Here is a 20304-nt window from a genome sequence, read left to right as displayed (position 1 = left end):
TTGCCTCTTCTTCTCGCTGTTGCTGTTGAAAGAGAAAGGATTCTTCTGTTTCTTTCGTTGTTGCAAAACTTTCTCCACTTCTTTCTATCTCTGCTTAAAATCCTAGACCTACGGTAAGGAAGGAGAAATTTGCGAAGGTACTGGTACCAGAACAAATTCTTGTGAAGAGAGAAAATCCGCTAAATCCCAATTAAAATCGTTCTCTTCTGGAAGTAGGACTGGTTGTTTTATCAACCTCTGATATGCCATCACTCCTCGTCTCCACGGCCGGTGCACCACAATTCATCGTTTTCATAGTTTCCGCCATGTTCTAACAATGTCGCATCGATTCACTGCGCACAGACGCTAGCGTACCTATGTAGAGAAAGTGACGTCACAGGCAGCTCTTCTTGGATTGGAAGACAGATTTCTCACTGTGACTTAATTTTGTAACCCGTGATAGGATTGGTGAAAGAGCTCAATCCGTTTCGATCCGCTCTTCCGCTATAAATAACTTGCGGTTCACCTCACTCCATAAACCTGTTCTCGTCACAAGATGTGGACTAACCCTCCTATCGTCGATGCTGTTCAACCCGGACTGTCCCATGTATGTCAAATCATCATGGGCTATCACCAAGATGACAGAGACGGCCCTGTGGAAACGAAGAATCTATGTGGAGAGGCAAGGCTGTCTGAAGCGAGTCTTACTCTACGGTCCAGATGTCAGACGAAGTTTGAGGCAGAGAAGAAGGCCAGTCAGATGTGATATATATTAATTTGATCATGTTAACAAAAAAACTAAACGGTCCTTTTCATGGCCACTCACATGTCTTGAAAAGATATCAATTTTCTCTATCCAATTTTTTTTGTCTATTGTATAATTATTTGTATGTATGTATATATGTAGGTATGTATGTATGTATGTATGTATGTATGTATGTATGTATGTATGGATGGATGGATGGATGTATGCATGCATGAATGCATGGATCTACGAATCGATCGATGGATGGATGAATGGATGGATGGATGGATGGATGGATGTCCCATTCCCTTGTCGGTAGACAAACCCTTGTTCAACTTCCCTTTTAGCTATACAGTCCCAATCCCTTGTCGCTATGTTCCATTTTCCCCTTGTCGCTCTATAGTCGCACCCATTTTAAATTCCCCATGTTAAATTCCCCTTGTCGCCATAAGGCAAACACCCATTTTTAACACTCCCATCGTCGCTATATCGTCCCCCTTCATTACTGGTAATATATTTGGAATATTACATTGTGATCAATATATTTCCAATGTGTCGGGATTGATTCATATCATCTCGAAATAATTCAGAGGTAAGACTATAATTTCTTTCAGTAGTACTAGACATTCACTTTATCTCTTCCAAGATGAGCCAAAAAGCAAAAATATATTTTGAAGGCGCAATCCTGTATTACATGGCGTTTCAAACAGTATATGTCAATTTACATGGTATTCATTAGTATTTTGACGTGTAGCTTATGAAAAAGCTTAATACAGCAAACACAGATCAAAACAAATCACGTCTGCTGAACATACAGCATGTAAGCCTTCCACTTACTTCAGCAGCATACTCATAAGATTTAGAATAATCCAAGAAAATGTGCACCGCACTGGTACGTTCATTTGACAAGGAAATTATCTGAATGGGTTTACGTAGTGCTGTGGTGAGCTCACACAATGTATTTATATCTTCCACAGGTAAAGCATAACGCATATGACATGCCCGGCATCTTTTGTTTGGAAATAAAAGCAAAAGTTTATAAAAGGTAAGCCGATAACTCCGTTATCACAATATTCCCATTTCTTTGTTTAGATTGCTTGATTTTCTTTTCAAATGCTATATAAAAGCGTTAGAAGGTATTCAAAGCTTAAATGAATGACACTGAGATGTCAACTTTGTTATAAGTACTGCATGAATACCTGTCTATATGGACTGATAAATGTAGAACTATGCTTTTCAATACAGTCATAGGATATATTTCATGAAGAACCTCACTTTATCAAAGCTGTCATGTCTCAAAACTTGACACAAACAAATATATTTCAAACTACCATGTATATATCTTAATTTATATTCTAAACCATGTAGCTAGTACAACAATGATTTTTTGTACACTAAATAGTCGTAGGTTCCGTGGATAATAATATAAGGGCAAATTATACTATTCACATATAGATATCTGCAAGTTATACAGCTCAACAAACATTACTAAATGTTGTGAATGTTTTTTTTTAAATATATTTTATTTATATTTGTGACTCACTTATTTCTTCTTGTGGTGTGCCACGCACTTTTTGGGGTTGATTCGAATGAAGATACACTCCTACCTTTTTACTTACGCAGAAACACGCACAAACAGGGGTACACACACACACACACACACACACACATTTACCTTTTTGAACACTAAATGAGCCCATTTTAATATTTGCCAGTATACGCTAACTGAATAGTGAACTGGCGAGGCTAAAGCTTTTTACAGTACATTACATATTCTGCATCTTGTGTGCAGATTCGACAACTATAATGTGATTTGTTCTTTTCATGTTTACCAGAAACCTCTTCTTCTTCTTCGGTATTTAAATGTTCAACATGGCATGCTTATGAATAAACTTTACTTCTTTTTGTCGTTCATAATTTTTGAAAAGGGCACACAGGAACACAGTTATGTGCACATGTAATTAATCACAAGAATAAATAGTTTAAATATATATTTTAGAGACGCTACGGAGACAACTGTTCTGTTCTGGGTGCAATCTCCATAGTCCAAACGAATCCACGTGCTGAAGAAAAGATTTAATTATATAAGAAACCCGTTTCGATGAATTTGCGGGTAAAACATTGAATATTGGCCTTCGTTAGATCCAGAATGTTTTGTCCAGTTTAGAGGTTTTCATCAAAATAGTAATAGCATTCTCTTTGAGAGCTGCCGGCTAAAGTATGTGTGTTGTATCGCTGTTCGCTTTTTACAACTAACACCCTTGTTCACGACGCACCTTAACCTTATTTTATTTCATTAAAAGTACATACATTCATTGCATGGTCGCCGGCCTGCATACACGCACGCGCACACTCAACATGCAAACATATACACACACATTTTTATTTCGATTAGTTATTTTCACCGTTCTACTGTCTACTCTTGGCGGTACTAATCGAGCTTCAGTACTTCAATGTTCATGTATTTCTACTGGTGCTGTCAGAATAAAAAATAGGTCACTGACCCAATCAGTATTAATTCCAGTTCATGAATTCCTATGTATCACTGGAAATCAAATGTTATTTATATAAGTTTAACTGTGATTGGTTCTTGGAATGAAATTATTTATATATCCTTCATAATACGTTAAATCACATGACCGCTCCAGTGACCTAGTGGTTAGAGCGTCCGCCTCGAATGCGGGAGGTCAGGATAATCTGACTGGGTGGGACATCATGCTACATGTCTGCGGCAGTGCTAGACATCATTATAAACTGCCACACTGCAGACATCGTAGCGATATGACGGAAAAATTGTTAAACCTACGTTAAAAACCCAAATCACACACACACACACAATTACGAATGGAAATTATCTGCTATTCCGCAGCTTGGATTATCAGCATTTGCTACATTATAGTGTTAATTCCACATTGAGGACAGTGTATCCAGTCTGATTTGATACCCTGTACCAAAAACTGGGACTACTGTTGTTTTCTTCGTAACAAATCGAGTCATCCCAGTGTATCTATTGTTGAATTGGTGCAAACCCCTAACCACACCCCCTCTCAGGACCCATTACATGTGAGTCCCACCTTGGGACTGTGAATTGACCAACGTAGAGATGGATGCGGCATTCCATATTTAGGCCATGAATTCCGGACTAGATGAGAGTATATAAGCATAGGAACATTTAAATGGTGTTGAAAACATAGACTAAAACAAAATCTAAGTCAATGCATTTGAATATTTGGTATTAAGAATGTTGTACTATTTTGCATTCCAGTGTTGTGAAACTTGTTGGTTGAAATAATATACTACATATATGAACTTTATTACATGTGTAATGAATACGTTTATGAATTGTATTATGGTTGCTTAACGTGGGTTAAAAGTCAAAGGCAGTACCACAAAGGTTAAATATATTAGTGGTAGGTTTGATCAGTACTTGAATCCATATCATTTATGAATACTGGAAGGGTATCACCGACATCTCCAACTTTTAATCGTCTTGAGGGCATAACGATATTTGCAAGTTTCCAAACTGGTTAAGTTATATTACTGAGTTTAATGCATTCGTTGAGACACTTGGCAAACTAAAGTTTGACCAAAACCTGACAGCCTTAAAGACCTCCTTCAGTGGATGTAAGATAGCGCTGTATTAGCTGAAAGTTGCATGGCCAATTAATGCAGACCCTGATGTAGCAAAGCCCCCCAATAACAGCAATTCAATCACAGTATCACAGAGCCTCGTCTTTTTTCTGTGGAATACCCAAGGAAAACAGGCAAAAACAATGATGTCTTCAAGTAGGAAGCAAAAATGTCTGCTCACTGAAAATGTTAACTCCAGTGTGGCTACGAAGCCTGCATTTGGGTGTTGTCTTGGAGGGGAAGCAGTCATGGTTGATATGCGCTTAGGGGCTAACGCAAGTATGTATGATACTGAAGCAAAATTTTACTAAAACTTTGGCTCATTTGGAACGAAAGAATGTTTACTAGCTGACGTTTTAGCGTTAGGCAGGCGATTAATGAATATGTCTCAAGTTAGGAATGCCAGTTAGTGGATAATCCTGAAAAAAAAACAGCAGCTCAGGTTCAGCTGCATATGATACAAACAAATAGTATGATAGGGACTATGTTTAGGCTAGGGTGGATACAAGATCTAAGTAATGTGTCAGGCCATGCACAGTTGAAGATATGATTAGCTTAGGGTGTTCTGCGTCGGATAAATACCAATCGCATTAAAAAGTAAAGTGTTGATAAAAGGCAATTTGATCTTCCAATACTGTTGGTATATCAAATTGTGATCCGCCCATGACCACCAAATACTAATGTAAATATGGTTTCAACAGTAGGCTATTGTATATATTCTTTCTAGACAAACGATGACGTTTCAATTATTAATCTCTCTCTCTCTCTCTCCCCCCCCCCTCCGGTATTAGATTAATCGACCAACATAAGATCATATGGATGGACAATACAAAGTAATAATATTAAGGTAAGTCTATACAAAACCTGCAACTACCCCCCCCCATCTCTCTCTCTCTCTCTCTCTCTCTCTCTCTCGAAAATCCGTGAAAAACGTGAGTAGCGGATTTATGCCAGTTGCAGGCGACGATATATCTTGACCTATGAATGATGGTAACATTTACGAACAAACCAGCCGAAAGAAAGACGATACAAAGTGTGTGTGTGGTTTTTGTGTGTGCGTGTGTGTGTGTGTGTGTGTGTGTCAAATCTTATCTAAACACTTTCTGCAAATATTCACGTCAAAGTTACATTGTAAGCTGATTAAATTATATGTTTCATCATTATTTTGTTTACAGCCAGGAAGGATTGTCTCAGTCAGAGAAAGAAGCTCTCCATAATTTCGCAAAACATGACGTCATCTCGTCATCACAAGATATATCATCAGCCCATCAAACCGCTCAGCCAAATTTTGGAGAATTCTCAGTCTGTCGTTACAAGGAAAACTAACTTCTCTTTCATATCCCCTTATTCGTGATCACATGGGGCCACATAAATGTCTAGCTTAAATACACTACCGAGTCCCGAGTGATGTATTGAAACCTACCAAAAGCTTGCACATATTGCTGAAAAGAGTTTTGACCATAGATGTGATGACAAATCCTGATTCTGTCACAATCATTTGTCAATAACGCATGAAGATGTCCGGAAAAAGATGGCAATTTATAACAGTTGTGCAGGTACATGAAACTACATTGCTCAATGTATAAATTATTATCATCATTGATAATGTAGTTCTGTCAAAATAGTTTTCGTGTAACGTAACATACCTGAATTCTTGTATATATGCTGCGCTCAGCTAAGTCCTCTGTATACACATTAATTCGCCCATGTCTATTTGATATCGATATCTTGACACATCCAGATATTGAAAAATCGATCGGTCCACCTGATATAACCAATTAAATGTGCTATCGCTAAATTCTCCAATCTTGTACAAAATACAGGCTGAGTAATTTGCATTTAATGTGAGATTTATTTGATTTTACATTTTGAGCGTCTATTTTAGCTCAGTCAGTATGTGTTCTCTATCATTATTGGCGTAAACTATTCCGTATTTGAAAACGTGGACTAATGTCGTTGTAAATCGATAGACCTCCTTAGCTCAACGTTTCAATGATCCTAGCTAAATAATAAGGCTGTGCAAAATAGCTTTTTAAAGTTGTTTCAAATTAGTGGACTAGATATTGACTTCATTCAATCCCTTTATCTCAACGTATTTAACTTCGTTCAGTTGACAAACATAATATTATTTTATAGTCAATGTCAATCAAATTGGCATTAATTACAACATGGTATTCATGGAATAATATGTCAGTAAACGCATCGCACTTGTATCTATTTACCTATAAACATAGATGTCAATCTATGGTGTAAGTATGTGTACAGAAAGAAGTGTGACGCGTGAACTATATAAAAGCAGGCCGACAAGAGGGGGAGGAGCAACCGGGGATATATCCCCGGGGCCCGGGCCGAACAACACTTTCAAATTTTATAACAGAAAAATTTTGTTTGAACAAGAATTAAGAAAAGCCCGGGTATTTCTTACCCCAGGGCCCATGATCGCTCTCTACGGCACTGTATAAAATCATGTAAGAAATACATCCTTATTTTCGCAGGGAAAAATATACGATTTCCCATCTTGCCTTTCTACACTTGAGTGTATGTGCCTAACAGAAGTTATGAATGCATTGTTACGTATATTTGATTTGATTTATATTTGATTTAATTTAATTGTTTGTAAGTTGTATAATCTTTTTATTTTTAATTTCATTACATGTAAGAGTAATGTAATTTTGTTTTCTAGGAATCCGATCTTGATCCAGAAATCACTGAGACAAGTAAACAACTTTCTATTTTTATTTTATTCTGGAAGTAAAATGATTGGTTTTTAACAAGGTCATTCTGGGAGTATGTGAATTTTAGATGAAAACAGCCTCTATTTCGCAATTCTGGGTTTTCCTAAATTACGCAGTATTTAGATTTAATAGTGATGTTTAGAGAGATATTTCTCAGTTTGGGCTTTTACCTTGAACACTGGAAAGTGTTTGTGTTTGACCAATTTGGAATTATATTTTAATATTTGTTCAAATGATTTGGATTTTAAAAGATCAATTTTTTTCCTGGATATATTTGAGTGCTCATACAGAGTTCTTGGACAAAGACATTTCTTTAAATTTTATTCGGAATTCAAACACCTGAATATTATTTTATTTGGGTCACAAAGAACTGTAAACAAATCAGCGCTATACTGACTACAGTACACGTCATTGCCGTCCATTTTGGAATTTTCGTCGGGACTAGAGCTTGACTTCACTGGAACATTTCACTGCTAGGACTTCTAAAATTTAATTCGTGGAATGTTCTTGGATTATTTATGGATTTGATTCTTAAAACATTAAGTTCTTATTTTTCATTGTTACATTGTTTTTCCAGGGAAATAAATTATTTGTTAAATTTTTCAAAGTTTGTTGTTTTCACTCTTTCTTTTGTTACTGTTTATTAAAGCCTAAACACATAACATAAGAGCATCAAGGAAAATGAGCACTTTGTTAAATAAAATTACCTTTCAGTCATTAAAAAAAAAAATCAAGAAGATATTTGACCCGGCGCTGTTCGCTTCCCTTCGAAGTTATATCCCTTGTACTGTCTTGATAACAGCTAAAAGTTCAGTTAGTTGTATTGCTGAATCGGACTTGCTTAGTGGTCAGATATAGTAAAATGACAATAACACAATGTATAACAACAGATTAGGTGTTCCCAAACCGAATACTTTCTTAAATCGACGTATGAACAAGTTTGGTGTATTAAAAATGGAAAGGATATATTTCTGATTGTGGTACACTAGTTAAAATATCACTTTTATGTATTGTACAATGAAATATATTCGTTTATAAGTAGAAAAAGAATATATATATATATATATATATATATATATATATATATATATATATATACACACATACACCCGCGAGTCTTAGGGTGCGTTTTCTGAAATATTTTATTAACACCATTTAGAATAAATGAATGCGAACTTGTGTGACGTGAGATTAAAAAAAAACCGCAAATGGAATAATACTTTCACACTGTGGTAGTCATTTGCTGTATTTTTATTTTCGCTCTCTTTCTGTAAATACCGGTTTCTAGACACATATATCCTTAGCAAGTCAGCCGGGGGGTACAAGGAACATGATACTAATGAAACCCGCATTCATTCGAGCACAGTATGGATTACGCTTTCAGAATATGCACCTTACAAATGGCACGTATATCTGTTTACATTAGCCCGCCTGGTAAATACGACGGGAGTTTGTTGTTCAAGGTTATTTATAACACCTACTCAGGTGTGCATGTGCGTATATAATAGGAATACAAAACTAAATAATTATCGAAATATCTATATCTCTGTGAATGTTTCCGTATTAAAGAGAAAGATAGTGGGATGAATAAGGGAAAAATATATTCTGTATGTGTTGAATGTGTGAAATGCAGAAGAAACACCTCTTAGGAAATATTGATATTAAGGTAATGCCTCTGAAGTATTAAGATATTGCACAATTAAAATGGGATATTCAGAAAATAAGATGAAGAAACAAAAGGACCTAATAGATGTGAGAGTATTTGAGTTTCCTTTTTGTGCACACGAATCTATACTGCATAATATATTTAGTCATCTTAAGTTGGCTATGATTCTTGTGTGAGGCATCCGGTCTGTTTGGACAGGTTTTAATAAATGCAGTGCGAGAGAACAAAGCCAGTATTATCTTTGTCGGTGCAGTATAGATTAATTCGAACCCTAGCGGGTTATATATATATATATATATATATATATATATATATATATATATATATATATATATATATATATATATATATATATATATATATATATATATATATATGTGTGTGTGTGTGTGTGTGTGTGTGTGTGTGTGTGTGTAAGAAATGTCTCAATTATGACTTTGGTAGCTGTCTAGACAATTCAGTTATTATCATTTTACAGAAAAAGATATATCCCCTTTCTAAAACGATATTCTCGCTCATATTACACATTTATGACCGATGATATACATACACATCGAATCTCTTACACACTAAAATGTTATATGTGCCGTCAACAAGTATTATGTAACGCTGATGTTTAAGACCGATTATTAAGAGTGTCAACCGCTTCGATGGCCTAAGTGATTGGAGCGTCCTCCTCGGATGCGGGAGGTTGCGGGTTCGAACCCCAGCCAAGTCATACCAAAGACTTATAAAAATGGTACTAACAGCTGCCTCCCTGGCGCTCTACATTGAAAGGTTAGTGTTAATACTGGTCGGCCTGGTGTCAGGATAATGTGACTGGGTGGGACATGATGTTACATGTCTACGGCATGATGCCCCAATGCTAGACATCTCTATAAACTGCCACACTGCAGCCTTCATAGAGATATGACTAAAATTGTTTTAAGGATAAGTTAAAATCTAAATCACACACATAAAGCGTACATATTTCATTCATAATAAACACAACTTGAGATCTTGACACAATCACCTTTAATACAGGAATCCTTAAAATCTAGTGAGAAATAGAACATATACAGTGTAAAGATGCTCAGCAAGTCAGATACAATAACGCCTCAGGTATATGCACCTATTTCAGTCATCAGGAACACTTCCGTGAGAAATCAACAGTTCTTATGTATATCTAACTTATATTGTGTGCTTGACCGTTGTCCGTGATTTAGGGTAGAATTCTGGCCTTCCTGAAGATTGTCACTTTTTGTAAGATGTTTATTTGAATTTGAGTTCAAAATCTAGACCTTAGTATGACCTTAGAAAGTTCTGGAAGCAAAGTTTATGGTGTAATTTTCCATTAAGATGATTGAGATTTTTTCAAAAAAATTAATGCTATTGCCAAATAGGTCAATTGCGGATGTATATAAAAGAATATTTTTGTCAACAAATGTCCCCATTCCGATTTTTATATGAGTCTGATGAATCACTTTTAGTTGTTTTCATATATAATATGAAAGGAATCATTCATTTAAAATATTCATTGGAATTATAAAGTGCTGATTGAAAGTTTGGACTAAAATACTATGTTGGGAATATGGTGAATTCATTCGAAGGCATTCTGGAATATATCATTGTGATACATCAACACTGTTGGTACATCAACCTATTCAGGATTATTAGTACATCAGTACAGGCAAGATTGGAATTCATTCGGAACACTCTAAACTTTGGACTTGTTATAGAACTTTAAGGATTATTTGGAATTTAATTCACAATAATGCAAGTTCCTTTTTCTTTTTCACTTTGTATTACAGGAAAATAAATTGTTTGCAGGTATTTTCGTTTACTCGATTGTCGCACGCATGTGTAAGCGCTATGAGACAATAAAAATATAAGCAGACTGCTTAGTGTGAACTATTTTATACACTAAAATCGGCTAGCTTAAAAGTGTGTAGCTGTTATTAACTTATTTAATTTATTTTTCCTGTGGGATACAATTATTAGTTTTTTTTTCTGAAATACAATTACTACACTCTTTGAACACGTAGGCCATTCTGCAAAGCAAAGTCAGTCTAACAAACCGATTAATATACAAAGGCAAACAGCTAATCCATTTTCACTATCTATAAATCCGCTGTATTTGGTCGATAGCGACTCGGTTTCGTATCTGTGTGTGGATCCGATGGTGAGTTTCCAATTCCACCAGTAGAGTCTCTATCTCGGTCTTTATAATTATTATATCTTCAATAGCGATCGAGTAGAATTTATTAATCGTACTGAGTGTTTTTTTTCTTTTTGCCTTTGCGATAAGTTCTAAATAGACACGTATTCGCGAATGTAATCGTATCGAGATGATTTGAATAGGACCGCCGTGATACCGGTTACTATCTATATAGCTCCAACAACAAACTTTATTGGTAGTTCCTGTGACTGTGATTCCCACCACATGCAAACCAACGGTTGTTTCCGTGTCGATTCCACAAATTGCATTGGCATGCACTTTTGAATTTCAAAGGCAAAATAATTCTCATTGCGAATTCATCTTGCAGTTGTTGTTCCGCTTTGGTAACTTTTTCACGTCGGTAGTGCTTAGAGTCCATTATATTTCTTCTATTAATGAAGTGGTCATATAGTATAATTGCTCGACAGGCTGCCTTTGTTAAGGTACAAGAACACTTCCAACCAATTACTACTGTATACCAGTCATACAATCATAGAAAATATCTACTTGGGGAATATTTAAATTGCAGGCAAGTTTGCGTTCTCGGGGCCTAACTCCAGGTTTCTATCAAGCCATACTAATTTTACCACTGAATAATATCTGACACTATCGTTTTCGTCTTCGCCCAAGAACTGAAGCACGGATAATTACGTCCTTGTTAAATAACAGTCGAGATCTTTTTGTCGTTGTTGAGTCAATGTTACTGTAACGTATTCGTTTGTAAATGTAACTATGGCGGATTCAGCGGTGAATTCCACTTTCTCGTTTAAGATACGATCCCTAAATTATTTCAAGCCTGGTGGTGCAGCCAACGAGTGTGCGTTTTCAAGTGTTACTGTTATAGCGCCAAACTGGTATCGAGTTGGTATTGATATGAAATATAAATTATCACACTACTAAGGTCATGTTAGAATAACTCGTGTTTCAGTAGATGCTTGTATATATATTTTATCATCGTGACCATACCATAAACTTCAGTTGATAGTCAACGATTAATTACTTATAAATACAACGAATTTTTCAAACATTAGAGACAGATGGCACACACAATATTGTACTTAAACATGATTTATATATTCTTGAAGCAACATTGTCTTACCAAAAATAGGTACAGATATAACTGCAATTGGTATGAAAAGTAAACCAATTGAAGTGTTATTACCCAGTTGTAGAAGAAACACAGGAAACATCGTTGTAAAGATAAAAATTCCTATTGAGAAGTCAGGAATTGTAGGAAATCGAGATTTTATTTGGCCGCGTCCGGCGTAACCTGTGAAAAGAGGATGACAAGAAACCAGCTTCATTCAAGATATGACAGAGAAAAGGTGTTTAGAGAAAAGGAATCACCTGGTTCGAATGGAAACAATAACTATCATAACAGACATTCAATTTATGTGGTGAAAGAAGCAACAGATATAGCTATGATAACTATGATTATGACAATGAATATGATGACCGTTGTGACTCTAAATATGCGATACACCAGCCCAGAAGAATATTATGAAGCGCAGGTTGAGTGGTAGTAATTTCCTTAGAATGTTGTTACTCAGTTTCTTACTCAGATTCAAGCAAGTTATAACCTTGCCTATTTTTGTTCTGTTTCTTATTATATTACCTGTTAATGGTCTCAGCTTATTTACTTGGAACATAAAGGGCATACAGTCATCTGCACACCGTTAATATAATTTGTTTGATCTATTAGACATTCATATTGCAGTCATATGTGAACATAAGTTAACAAGCCACTCAAAGAAATATTATTAAATTTTACACGATAGTAGATAATAGTGAGCATGACTTAAAAACTTAAAGTCGAAAAAGCGGTGTGGCAATAAGAAATTCTTGCATATTCTCTCAAGTAAGTAGATCGTGGTAACGACCGAATCTAATTCTTATTTTCGGATTTGGTGTTTATCTTCCTGCCGATGACAGTCTTCATTTCTACAAAGAATGTATTGATAGTCTGGAGTCCCTCGTTGAATATTCTGCTTCCGTTTGCAAAGTAATACCCACTGGAGACTTTAATTCCAGATAAAATAAACTTTCCCATTCTTTTTTAATGGCTGATAATACCATTCTATTAATTCTTGCATTAATTGACTTATTTGATATTTTTCTAAAAGGTTTATTTGTGGTAACAAAAATGATCTAACAAAAATTAATCTATTTCTTTCTTGCCAGCACAGACAAAGTAAAGAAATAGTAATCATGTTTCATATAATGAATAAATGTATGCATGTCAACATAATTATTATGAGTTTTATAATATTTCCTGCATATCGTTTGATGAATTACCATCAGTTGTTGTTGTAATCGTTACCACCTTGATACCTACAGTAAGATTAACTCCGAGTTTAAATTGAGTCTGCGAGATATTTTTGAAATTATATAGTAACTTTTCTATCTGTGTTATAACCTTCTCCATCGAACCTAAATACAGATTTTTATTTCGAAGTTTCCATTTATTTTTTTACCGTGCCTTGAAGAGGAGAAACAAACTGTGTGATACTTAATCTATTTCGTATTTGAACATCTAAAATAGCAATCACATGTGACTTGATAATATGATTCAGATACACTATTCCTTCATTTGGTAGTCCGTTACTAAAGTATACCCTCCTTCTTCATTATTCCTTATTCAACTGTTCCAGCACCGTAACCATAACATGGTTTGTAAGGTAGTAACATAGCAGGTGGTGCAGGTTCCTCAAAGACTTGATGTACAGTTGTATATGTTATTACAGGCCTATAATCAATATGATATTTCTCTAATTTATCTCCAGTCATGTTGGGGTGGGATATTAAAGCTCTTTTTTGCATTCAATGATATCAACATTCAGACAGCAGCTTTGGTATCTCAAAGTATATATGAAACCTATGTATTTATTTTAGTAACTCTGTTATACTTATGCATGATAAATATCAACAAGATATTCAAAATCTCTTTTACACATACCAAGCACTATGCAATGGTTTCACGTTACTCTTCAGGTGGATCCGACACTGATTTGCATGATTATATAGACTAAATATAGACAAGACCTACTGTTACTTAATTTATTAAACCCAATGAAATGTTGGTGATTCTCTAATATTCCAATATATTGAACTAATGCTAAAATATTCTTTTATGACATTATAATACATTATATCTTAGAATGTTATCCTCATTTGAATTATTGAACTTATTGTAGTACCCATTATTTTTTATTTTATTTTATTTTTATGTTTCTAATGTTGTTACTTGTATTGTTGTTATACGTTTGTTCTTTTGTTTACGGTAGCGTTGTAACGATAGCCAAGTCAATAGTGAAAAAACCCTAATTCATGTATACCGGTCGAAAACGATATACCTTTACGAATATATGAGGGTCTGTTTTGGCTTAAATAGTGTCATTGAGGTGCATGAAATTAAGGGACTAAAGGCCGATTTCAGTAAATGCGTTCTTGTCAGCTCAGTCCAAGTTGTTCGTTTCAACATTTAATTTGTGTTTTTGTTAATATCCGTATACTTTGAATATTTGTTAAGAAGGCTTTATAACTAAATCCTAAGCCCATTTTATTTGAATATATTTATCAATAGTCAATACACAGGTGGTTTATATATATATATATATATATATATATATATATATATATATATATATATATATAAAAATTCCAAGTGGGCACCAAAAGTTTGTTTTACTTATGGAACCCACTGTCTCAGAAGGATAGCAATCATTATGTTACGGATATAAAATTATAAAATATTTTAAAAAATACATTGCAAAAATCGCATGTGTTTCTATCGATTGCACGTGTGTTGGTACATATAATAATAATAATAATAATAATAATATGCGGGTGTTTTGGATTTTCAACGTAGCTTAACAATTTGAGTCATATCGCTACGATGTCTGCAGTATGGCAGTTTATAGTGATGTATAGCATTGGGGCATCATGTCGCAGACATTTAGCATCATGCCTCACTCAGACACATTATTCTGACACCAGGCCCACCAGTCCTAACACAAACCTCTTAATACTGAGCGCCAAGCAAGCAGCTTCTAGTACCATTTTTATAAGTCTTTGTATGTCTCGGTCGGAAATAAGTATAATAAATTATTTTATTAATTTATCTAATAATCATGCTACCAGAGACATAACGTTTCCATAACTTGTTTGGCGGGCCTTGCCTATTGAAGATGCACCGAGAAACGTTATGCGGTCTTTGCTCTCTCTCTCTCTCTCTCTCTCTCTCTCAACATATATATAAAAAGTGACGAAAATGATAATGAAAGTTGGAGGATTCAACGATAATACTCTGAGTTTCATTAATACTCACAGTCATTCAGTATTTTTCATTTTCTTCATCTTAATGTTGGCCATCCATTTCTATTTGCGCAATGTCTTAATCTTGGAATGGCACTTATGTTGTCTCTATGATTCCTAAGATTACTATATATTATCTATCTTGTACACGCCTTCAGCACATGTACATTAAATTATCTTTCCTGCCATCTTCATATATTTCTCTTTAGCATGAAAACTTGGTATTTAAAATTCAAGATTATACATACAGATACTATTCGTAATGACGAATATTTTAAATTTTGGTAAATCAGCTACACTACCAGGATTAAAATCTGATTCGAAATATGACCTATAGAGTAAAATGATGCCCTGCCAGTCAGAAGACATAACATCTAGCGATTATAAGCATGTCTCGGTCGTTAGTTATAGGTCTTTGATGAGTTTACAATATAAGCTTATACATTAAATTCGATCAAACTCTGATACGACAATTGTTCATGGACGAAGAAAGACTCGACGGATGCAAAATCAAACCATAGGCTTACTTAGCGAATGAGTAGGCAACGCAAAAGTTCCAAGTGCATTTATATATGAAATAATATATAATATGAAATAATAAAGACAGGTTCGCTGAGGCATGCGACGACTACGGCCTCAAGATCAGCAACAAAAAGACTGAAGTCATATATCATCCTGCCCCTGGGAAGCCATATTGCGAACCTTGTATCACAATGAAGAGTCAGAAAACCCAGGCTGTCGAGCGTTTCACTTATCTGGGCAGCTGCCTCTCAAAAGCAGTCAACATTGACATTGAGAATTGCAAAAGCCAGCCCAACCTTCTGGAGACTACGTAGAAATGTGTGGGACCGCAGACGAATCATTCTTACCACCAAGCTGAAAGTGCACCATTCTGCAATGGTCACCACCTTCTGGTATGCCATAGAGAAGTGGACTGTATATCGTAGAAATTCCTGACAACTTAGTCGGTTCCACACGAGCTGTCTCCGAAAGATTGTGCAATACAAGGTGGGAAGATACAATTCCTGATACCGAGTTTCTCACGTGGCCGTCATTCCATATGTCTTCGCTGTGCTATAGAGGGCTGGGCAGGTTACGTCGTCTGCATGCCCGAGGAATTGATTCCAAAACAGCTGCTCTATGGCGAACTCTGCGAGCAAAAGCGTGCTGTTGCAGGCCAAAAGAAGCGTTTCAAAGACACACTGAAGGTGTCCTTGAAAAATCTTCATATCAACAGTGCTTTATGAGATACAGTTGCGCAAAACATGTTCTCCTTGCGCATCTAAATCACATCTGGCGCCCGCGCAGCAGAACAGCAGAAGAGCAGAAAATTGCTGAGGCGCCGAGAAAACGTGCCACTCGTAAGGCCAGAGCTTACAACACCTGTACTCCTATACCAACCCTTGTGTGCTCCACATGCGGGAGAGACTTCCGTGCCCGGATTGATCTGACTAGTCATCGCCGTACACACCGCTTGACAACAAATAACTTAAGCTCTGGTCGTGATCCCATCAATAGACGAAGATTCATCAAATTTGTAGTCATAAAAGCTTATTTCAGTTTTTGGATCCAAAATCCTAGAATAGATCACAATGCCAACTGTTAATGGTAATGAATATGCTAATGTAATTCCGACCAATAATTTAAACAAATAAATTAAATCATCTCAAATAAACACAAGAAATGACCGATTCCTCTAAACAGATGACAAAAATAGGAATGAGTAATTTTCTATTGATTACATCGGTTACATAAAAAATAAGACACAATAACAGAACAATGATGATGGTCCAAAGTTTATTTCCAGAACATTCTAAGTTGGAAACAAGGTCAGGTCTTTTGCCGAAACCATAGCAAAGAACATGACTAGCATCAACTACACCAAGGGTTTCTTTCCAGGAGAATAACAATGTCTTGAGCATGTTTACCTTCAGATAATTATGATCGTAAAATGTAATCTAAAATCATAGACAAGAGTTAGCTATGTATTATGTTGTATACGAAATCAAAGATTAGTCAGGTCGGCCTCTACCCTCAATTACTGTCAAAGGTTAAGCACACAATATAGGTATACATAAAAAATATATATTTCAAACAAAGTTCCCATACGTGCAGATTGGTTCACATTAACATATTCTGTGCACATTATTAGGCATTATGTTTTCCCACATTCTGACTATGTGGTTTTATTTTAGTGGAGCCAATAGAACCGAATCGAAAATAGAATTTAAGGTCATGACTCAATTTTAGCATTATATTTGTCCTAAAATGGAACATGTCATATATATATATATATATATATATATATATATATATATATATATATATATATATATGCTAAAGAATATAACAATATGATAAAGCTACTGCTGTTTGGCATTCCACATTGAGTTCTAATTATACTATAATATGCATCCAAGAGCTTCATGCTCTTTATATTAATATAATGATAACGAGCAGTATATGGGCCATCTTGCCAAAAGGTACTTAATAGTTTGCCAATGTCACCTACAAGTAAAGTAATAAAAAAAAACTCGCCCGGTAGTTTAAAACTGAGCCTATGGCTTATTTGACTCTTCTCATATCAAGTTTTTCAAAACAAGATATGTAATACATAAGCAAGTATTGTACAGTTTAATCGCACTTGCTCTAACTTTAACATAAATTCATGCCAGACGTATTGACTCCAGAAATAGAATGTATCATATTCACTTGCACCTTAAATTCAGTTTGTCGTTTGCTGGATGAAAAAGGAAACTTTTGTACATTATAAAGGAATATCTATTTTTGGCACAGAGATTCAAAGATTACATTTCGCTTTACTACCCTTTGATATATACCGTTGAAACATCACAACTGGATACAGTTGCCTTGGGTTTCGTAAATATTTAATGCCGTATGGAAGAAAGACAAGAATGTGTTATACATACCACAAGCAAACTCCACTATGATTCCTACACAAAGTTATCTCGGATAGATGATACTGTAAACAGAATAGTCCTCCCCTTGCATGTGTACGCTGCTGGTAAATATTCATGTACTACTGTGGCAGCTTACTTAACACTTTTCTCTTTTTTCCTAGAATGTTACAACTACTCTAATATACACCAACATTTGTTGTATGTAATGTCACCCAAACATGTATATAATATATGCCAATCACGTCAATGGGGAATCATTCTTATGCCGCTTCAACTGTCACATGAATGACTCAGCAACTCTCCATACATGAAATTAATAACACTGCAAGGACTACATTTTAACAGGTAATATATCAACGAGTGCTGTTGAGCAAACATTTGGTTTTGCTTTCAGTGGTGCAGTCAATATTTCGTGGGAAGGCACTATGTTTGAGAAAGTTAATGATTGTAAACATGATCGAATCTAACACGGAAAGCAGCTGTAGATATGTAGATCTATGCCTGCAACTTAATATAAACTGAGTTTTTATACCTAAAGAATGACACAAACTGCGTAAAGCTGATTATACTTCCAAGCCTGACAACGGCCACAAATACTTGTAAATAACAGGAATATTATTAAAATAAGCTAAATCACTGACTCAAACAATTTGATTTAATGCAGACACACACCGTTCATCATGATATTCTCAATTTACGAATTCTAAATGTATACTGCAGTTACTTCTTTATCTGATCTTAGGCTAAATACCAATACGGATTTCATAGACCCACATTTTTATCGAAAACAAAAATACCATAGAACTTCAGACGGTTAGAAAAGGGGCTTTGACAGGGACGCTAGAGCAGTTTTAAGTTTAGGGCGGCGACGGACAGGGATGGGTGTGGGAGTGGGAATCCCACACCTGCTGTTGGGGGAGGTCCGGGGGTCCTTCCCCATGGACTTTTAAAAAACATTGACACAGACAATTGAGCATTTTGGAGCATTCAAAGCATATTCAAATTAAAACTTAATCGGTTATTTCTCTTTATTTCATTTAATACATAAATCCATCAAAATAATGATTTAAACATTTAATTCAAACAATTCATTTACATTAGCAGATTAGTACTTTCCTTCTGATTCCCAGACATTGCCAGGCGTGCTTACTTAAATTCCACAAAGTCGTTTGCGATTGCACAAATGTCCACGCTTTACGTAGCCTGTCTGGAAACGTATATCGTCATTAATGCGTCATGGTGTTCCTGAGTCATACTGGTGCGTAAATATGTTTTTATTCTTCGTAACGCGGAAAACGATCTTTTTGTGTCATTTGAAGCTGGCATTACTAGTATCAATTTCAGCGCAGTCACAAATTCTGAGAATAGTTGGCGAGAGGCTGGTTTCATCTCTTGTATCATTTCAACCATGTTCTGCACAGTGAGCCTTTCCATATCCTCGGCTTCACTTTTGACGAAGACTTTCAATTCCTGTAGTTGTGTTGCAAGGTTGATACAATCAATGTCGTCCTTGGTGAAGGCATCGACATAGTCCACATCGTCACTGAGTTTTGCATCGTCGGTAACACATTTCAGAATCATGTTTTGAAGATGCAGGTAAGACTGATATCCTGGCTTTCAAATCTGTCTTTCACACAACTAACAGTAACATCAATCGCCTCAAAGTATTTTTGCCAGTACGGATTTTTTTCTCCGTTGTGGTTATTCGTTCGGCACGTCTCCACTCACCTTGCCTATCATCTATCAATGTTATCTACTTGTGTGCATTAATCACTTCCAATTATACAATAACTGGTCCTGCATTGTTCAACACAAATCGCAAACAGAGGCCGTTTTACCAATATCGAACTTCGTTACCAACGTGATAAATAATATGTCATATTTATGCTTATTTCCTATATATTCCTACCAGATAAACAGTGGAGTTAAACACAAATTTTTTATCTTGCCGAATTATTGGTGCGGTGATCGCCGCTCCAGCTCCGATGCCCCTGATTGGAGCTGATAAATATTAGCAGAAAAGTAGGGCTTTTGACGTTTTTTGGCCCCAGACAGTAGTTAAGTGGGGCACCCTAGCGTCAAGGGGAATTAGCATTACAGACCCCCCTGGGCAACTC

General features: G+C 35.6%; 1 protein-coding gene across 2 annotated transcripts in view; it reads right to left on the bottom strand.

Moving 5' to 3' along the window:
* Positions 1 to 18496, bottom strand: part of LOC149793224 (uncharacterized) — a 113285-nt gene extending 94789 nt beyond the window's left edge. Inside the window, exon 1 of one of the 2 annotated variants that reach the window (XM_089967190.1) lies at positions 18197 to 18496. The gene's annotated coding sequence lies outside the window, so the exon portion shown is untranslated. Of the gene's footprint in view, positions 1 to 6000; positions 6228 to 18196 lie in introns of those variants that run through there. The other variant, XM_089967191.1, reaches the window with a different exon arrangement.
* Positions 18497 to 20304: the final 1808 nt, after the last annotated feature.

This window comes from Sinohyriopsis cumingii, chromosome 8 (assembly GCF_028554795.1).
Source record: "Sinohyriopsis cumingii isolate HCF-2022 chromosome 8, ASM2855479v2, whole genome shotgun sequence".
Classification (NCBI taxonomy): Eukaryota; Metazoa; Mollusca; class Bivalvia; order Unionida; family Unionidae; genus Sinohyriopsis; species Sinohyriopsis cumingii.
This window is presented reverse-complemented; position numbering and strand designations above follow the sequence as displayed.